This window comes from Leptonotus elevatus, chromosome 2 (genome assembly GCF_054856555.1).
Source record: "Leptonotus elevatus isolate MCC_2025b chromosome 2, RoL_Lele_1.0, whole genome shotgun sequence".
NCBI lineage: Eukaryota > Metazoa > Chordata > Actinopteri > Syngnathiformes > Syngnathidae > Leptonotus > Leptonotus elevatus.
The window spans coordinates 41,591,713-41,598,087 of NC_141240.1; the positions used below are offsets into that span (position 1 = coordinate 41,591,713).

General features: G+C 36.9%; 1 long non-coding RNA gene across 1 annotated transcript; it reads right to left on the reverse strand.

Annotated features, from left to right (window-relative positions):
* Window positions 1-2,011: 2,011 nt before the first annotated feature.
* Window positions 2,012-4,885, reverse strand: LOC147180071 (uncharacterized). The gene is made up of 3 exons (XR_015093975.1): window positions 3,260-4,885; window positions 2,797-2,864; window positions 2,012-2,716 (listed from the first exon to the last, which is right to left on the reverse strand). It is a non-coding gene; the product is annotated as an uncharacterized LOC147180071 (long non-coding RNA).
* Between the last annotated feature and the right edge of the window lie 1,490 nt (window positions 4,886-6,375).

Consider the following 6,375-nt stretch of genomic DNA (forward strand, 5'->3'; position numbering starts at 1 on the left):
AAACTAGGGTTTTACATTAGGGTTAGGGTTTCAAACTAGGGTTTTATATTAGTGTTAGGGTTTCAAACTAGGCTTTTTTATTAGGGTTAGGGTTTAAAACTAGGGTTTAAAATTAACATCTTACAAATTACTTTTATATGTGTATGTGTGCCCTGAGGAAACTGTGGAGACAACATGCGCACAGTCACTGTTTGCGCATCTTGAAGAACTCATCAATATTATAAAAGAAAACATTTACTTTAGCAAAGGAAATGGACAAGTTATAGTATTTAATAATAAACCATAATCAGCAAAAAAAACACAGTAATAGTCACACGCTACAAATTTGGAAAAGAATCAAATAAAAAAAAATTGTGACTGAAAAGTCCTGGCTGTACCTAATCAATTGGCCAAGATGGCCGCTGCCCCGGGTGGGCGGAGGGGAGAGAATCCTTAGTGTACCTAATTATTTGGCCAAGATGGCCGCCGCCCTGGGTGGGCGGAGTGGCGAGAATCCAAGGTGTACCTAATTAATTGGCCAAGATGGCCGCCGCCCTGGGTGGGCGGAGTGGCAAGAATCCAGGGTGTACCTAATGTATTGACCAGAATCCTGGGTGTACCTAATCAATTGGCCAAGATAGTAAAAAAGAAACCAAACCGAAGTAAATCGCGCATTTAGCTAGCGCTGCATTAGTGACGTCACCGGCAAGCGCGAAGGCGCTTCTATCAATTTTATTATTTCTTTAATCTTCAAGTATCTTGCTTTTATATTCTTAGGTTTATTCACGTTTTTACAATTTCCGTCCATTCATTTGTATATTTCAATAACATATTTAATCATTTCTTTCCAATGTTTTACCGTCAAATTTTTTTATCATATAACTTTATTGAACAAATGTCAATGGACAATTTCCAGCCAATCCTGTAGCGTGACATCATCTGTAGGCGACCCCGATACAATCTAGCAGACCGATCACATCCGGTACCGACACCAAACCATGTCTCGAGTCACAGGACACTGTCAGTGCTGATCCACACCACTTTAGGTGAGGATGGCGGCTGCCATACAGATTCGTGTCCAAACCCCCGAACTATCCCTTTAAAGTACATTTCAATTCAGCTATAATTGAGTACATACATACTACAAGACTTATATAGCTTAACAGAAAAAAAGTTACAAACATCTACTGAGAGTTGTTTTATTTTTCGCATTGAGCAGAAGCTTCATTATTTATTTATTTACAGCGCGGTTAGACCCGTGCTGCTCGCAACCCAGACCTACGTGCCCCTAGCGCTTGCCAGCCCTTGTTAAAGTATAACAAAACGTGTGACTTCATTGTTTACATGATTAGCGGATAGCATCAATACAATGTCTGCCTTGCTGAGTTGGAGTCTTCAGGAAGGGGGGTTTAGTAAAATTCTGAGCTAGATACAAATTCCGACATATTCTGTGTACCTTACACGCATCAGTAGTTGTAGCAGAAGCAGTACACCGGTCACCGGAGATTTTTGCAGTGGCGAAAGTGGATGGGAAGGATCGTGGTCTTTATGAAAGTGTGGGATACATGTTCCTCGTACCCTCAGAGCCAACTTTATGGCGAACAACTTCCTGACAGAAGGTGGAGCGGTGAGCGACCTGGCTTCGAATGAGAGCGCGTCATCCAAGATCATAATCATTTGTTTTATGCAAATTATGTTGCTGAATTTTAGTCTTGCAAGGCAACAAAATTACTTTCACAAACAAAGGAAAAACAAATCATAATATATATATATATATATATATATATATATATATATATATATATATATATATATATATTTTTTTTTTAAACTATAAATAAATAGATAAAGGGGCACTTTGGGCCAATAACCACTCCCCCCCCCAAGCTCCTTTAGCCATGTTGTGGCTACATTCACCATCGAAACTAAACAAAACATCAAGTAAAATTATAATAAAAATATAAATTTGTTGGGGAAAAATATATATAAACATTTTTTTCAGGTAATACCACATGATGTCCAAATACATACATGTTGCTAAAAAGTTATTTATTTATTTATTTTACATAGTTGTGAGACAAACCTGATAGATGCTTCCATGGGTTCTTGGTTGTCTTGTGGATGATACAAACTCCTGTCTTTAAATGTATTTCAAAATAAAAGTCCCACATTGGCTATTTCTTTTTGGTTGCACCACATGATAATTCAATGGGCCTCGTCTGACAAATGCATCTCTCAATGGCCCATGTATTAAAAAAAAAAATAGCCTTCAACATAAAGGGTTTAAATAATCAAAGAATAACCTCATACCCTCGTACATAAAAAAGACAGTTCAAGCTCAAGGATGGCACAAATTGGATTCACAGCAAACCAAAATTAAGTGCAAAAACTTATTTGTCCAGAAAAATCAACTCACTCAAAATATGAATAATATTCTGGTACTATGTTTGTCCTGCATGTCATTCCAGATCTGAAAAAAAGAAGAAGTTTTTCTCATAGCAATATGCCGGTATACTCTTTTATTGTCAGATTTAGTTGAGCATGCCTTTAAGTCCTCCCTATGTGCATGGCAAGCATACGCCACTCTTGATAAACTGGAACACTTGGCATCTCCTCTGTTGCACATGGAGAAGTTAGAACTCCATCAGGCTAAGGCCAGGATCTGCTGTTGGGTTACCGTTGTATTGATCTCAATTTCGCATTCCGGGCATATTCCACTGGTTAAATCAATGAGGAACTGTGAGAGAACAAACATTCATAATAAGAGCAAGAATGTGTACTTCTTTGCTGGGCGCGTCATGTATTGCATGCACTTACTTGTTGGATGATCTCTGTCACGTTAACTCCCAGGGCATGGATAACCTGAGCTTTTATATGCCCGTACACTGTTGGGCAATACGAAGAAACACAACAACTAAATTACTTATTTCTTTACTCTTTAGTTGAACGTGACTTGCAACAACAAAATTATGCATAATGTCGATGGAAAACTGCTGTTTTTCTCTTTGAGTGGCAATATTATGTCATCAGCCCAATTAAAGTGATATCTAGACTACTATAACCATTAAGTGGAATAACATATAGACGCTTCTGAGTCTGTTTGTGAGTTTTCACAGCATTTTCTCACAGCGCATGAGTGATAGCAACCATTTGTGCTTTGCTGGCATCTACTGGTGAAGGCACAGCAATGCTAGTTGTTTTTGATGAACAAGTAGATTTGCTCCCAGTGATTGGCAGTACATGGACCATGTGAGCACATGTGCGTGTGATGTCACAGTACCTCTTCCTCCTCCAGTGGGTTCCTCTTGGAGAACTACCAACAAAAGACAACAATTCTATTATTTCACATCTGAGTGGTAGTAGTCAAAATAGATTTTGTTCCTTTCAAGAAAAAGCCCGACAAAACATTTGTTAAAATTACTGTGTGGTAGAATGTGGGAAATTGAGAGCTTTATATATTAGTTGATGATGGCAAGGAAAATGATCGACTAATTAATCAATGATGTGACTGGTGAGGCATGGGCTTTTTTGAAGTCAAGAATAAAACTATGAATCCAAAATAGAATATTAGCCTCTATTTCAATTTTTACCTTAATTGGAACATTTGTTTTCAAAGCTTTTAATTGTGCTTTAATCAACACCACACTGTAAAAAATAAATAAAAAGGCTTTACATTCCAGAATGAAGATTTCTGGTCAACTACTTGCATATTCCGATCTTCCGTGTACATGCTCCGCTACCTTCATCAGATCGATGTAAACATGTGATTTATCAAGACGAAGTTCATCGATCTGTTCTATAGTTTTTACACTTAAAGCAACATCTTGATTGAAAACAAGCTACTAGTACTTTAAAACAAGTTCTCCCATCGTAGACGTTTTTTATTTTTTGCTAACCTGGTTATGAAAGCCCCGATTATAAATGTAACCACTGGTAACATAACTGCATGTCTGTTTGTAAGTTGTAACAAACCAATCCGTGTTAAAATCAGTAAATAATTTTTTCAGTTAGGATCAGTGTTCCCGATAATTTTCTATGTGTGTTCCATGTTTCTGAGGCAATGGCACTTGAGGGTTTGAGCTTTCCAAGTAGATCACTGTTCTGGTGTACAATGTGCAAAGTGTAGGTGTGGGACTTTACTTATGTCGTCGTTAGCTGAAAAGGAAATAAAAGAGAAAAACATGTTATTTATCCCATTATACTTGAGGAATGTACAGCATTGGTTATACATTAGGATTTTGTGAAAAAAAGTGGAAATGATTTTGGTTATGAGATAATGATGAAGGTTGAGAAGTGGCAGCTAGATGAACGGCAAGTAGTGCATCCTTACATTGTAGTTATAACATAGCTAGGCTATTTCATGTAATAATAATAATAATCATTATTATTTTACTCTTCACACGCAGGACGGAGTAAGGTAAAGGAGCCTCCCCTACCTGCCTCTGACCGCAAGTCCCTGATAATAATACATGCTAAAATTATAGTTGTAATGTAGCTAGCTAGCCGTAAATTCTTGAAACGATATTATGAATCAACTACAACAAAAGTTTGGCTGCACTGTAACGAATTGACTCTAGAATTTACAAGAAATAAGTGGCAAAAAAGTTGCCAGCTAATTCTTGTAAAATCTCAGTACATTATTGCCTTTTTTACAAGTATTTACTGTATATAAATTAGTTACTGTATTTACTTTTACAGCAATTCACTATAATCTAGTTTACAACCGTTTCCTTTATTCTACATCATTTACTTATTTGATTTAAATACACAAATATAGTATGTCGTAGTAAAATCATCCATTCATTTTCTTAACCACTTATTCGTGCGTAGAGCAAGAATCGATGGGGACGGGTTACTAATAAGCCATGGCTTCTACCCGTCAGCCCTTCTTTCGTATGTCATTGTTACAAATGATATGATGTGATCGATGTAACCTGTAATAATGTGTTCGAAAGGAAAAAATGAATAAAACAAAACAAACAAAAATATATTATGAATCAACTGAAACAGTTATTTGGAAAATTCTGACTCCTTTGGCTGGATGCAGTTGAGTACTTAATGTTTGAGCTTCCCATGTACAATAGATCATTTTCTGGTGTACAATGTGCTAACGACTTAGGTTATGCGATAATGACAACGGTTGTGAGGTAGATATTAGTTAGTGGCAGCCAGATGAACTGCTAATAATCCATCTACTGTAGTAATAACGTAGCCATCCGGCTTCATCTAAGACTTTGAGAGAGACAATAACTGAAGTATTTTGGCTGGGGACAGTGTGCAATTGAGGGTTTGAGCTTCCCTTGTAGATAGCAGTTGTGGTGTACAATGTGCAAAGTGTAGGTTTGGTGACTTACTTGCATCTGAAAAGTAAATAAAAGAGAAAAACATTATTTATTCCATTATACTTGAGGAATATACAGTATTACCTTGTCTATACATGAGTATTTGGAGGGAAAAAAACGACTTAGGTTATGAGATAATGACAACGGTTGTGAGGTAGATATTAGTTAGTGGCAGCCAGATGAACTGCTAATAATCCATCTGTTCACCGTAGTTATAACGTCTAGCTAACCTAGGCTCCAGTTAATGGTTAGACTACATCAAATTTCTCATTAGACCTTTAGGCATTCGCAAACAACTTATTACTGGAGGCAAATGGGTGTGTTTAGCTTCCCTTGCAAATCATTATTCTGGTGCGCAATGTGCAAAGAGGTGTGGGAGGTTACCTGGGGCGTTGGTAGCTGAAAAGTAAATAAAAGAGAAAAGCATGTTATTTATTTCATTATACTAAAGGAATGTACAGCATTACTTTGTTTATCTATACATTAGGTGAAAATGTCTTTGGTTATAAGATAATGACAAAGGTTATGAGGTGGATATTAGCTGTTTTTGTTTAATAAATATCTGCCTTGGCCTCAAACTCCTATCTCTGCGTCTGAGTCCTAAATCTGCCACGTCGTGTCATGAACTGCGAGTAATGCATCTACTGTAGTAATAACGTAACTAGGCTTAAACTATTAGTAAATTATGCAACAGCTACAACAGGCTTCATCTAAGACATTGAGAGAGACAATAATTAAAGTCTTTTGGCTGGGGACAGTGTGCACTTGAGGGTTTGAGCTTCCCTTGTAGATATTGTTCTAGTGTAGAATGTGCAAAGTTTAAGTAACGTAAAATGTATTCAATTTTAGTTTATGAATGTAAAGTGTTTCCTAATCTATACATTGGGTTTTTGGTGAGAAAAAAAGTGAAACCAACTGTATCTATGGGATAATGGAAAACATGAGGTGGATATTAGCTAGTGGCGAGGATGGATGAACTGCTAACAATGCATCCTTAAACTGTAGTTTTAATGTAACTAGGCTGAAATTATTGGTAAGATATGCAGCAGTTACA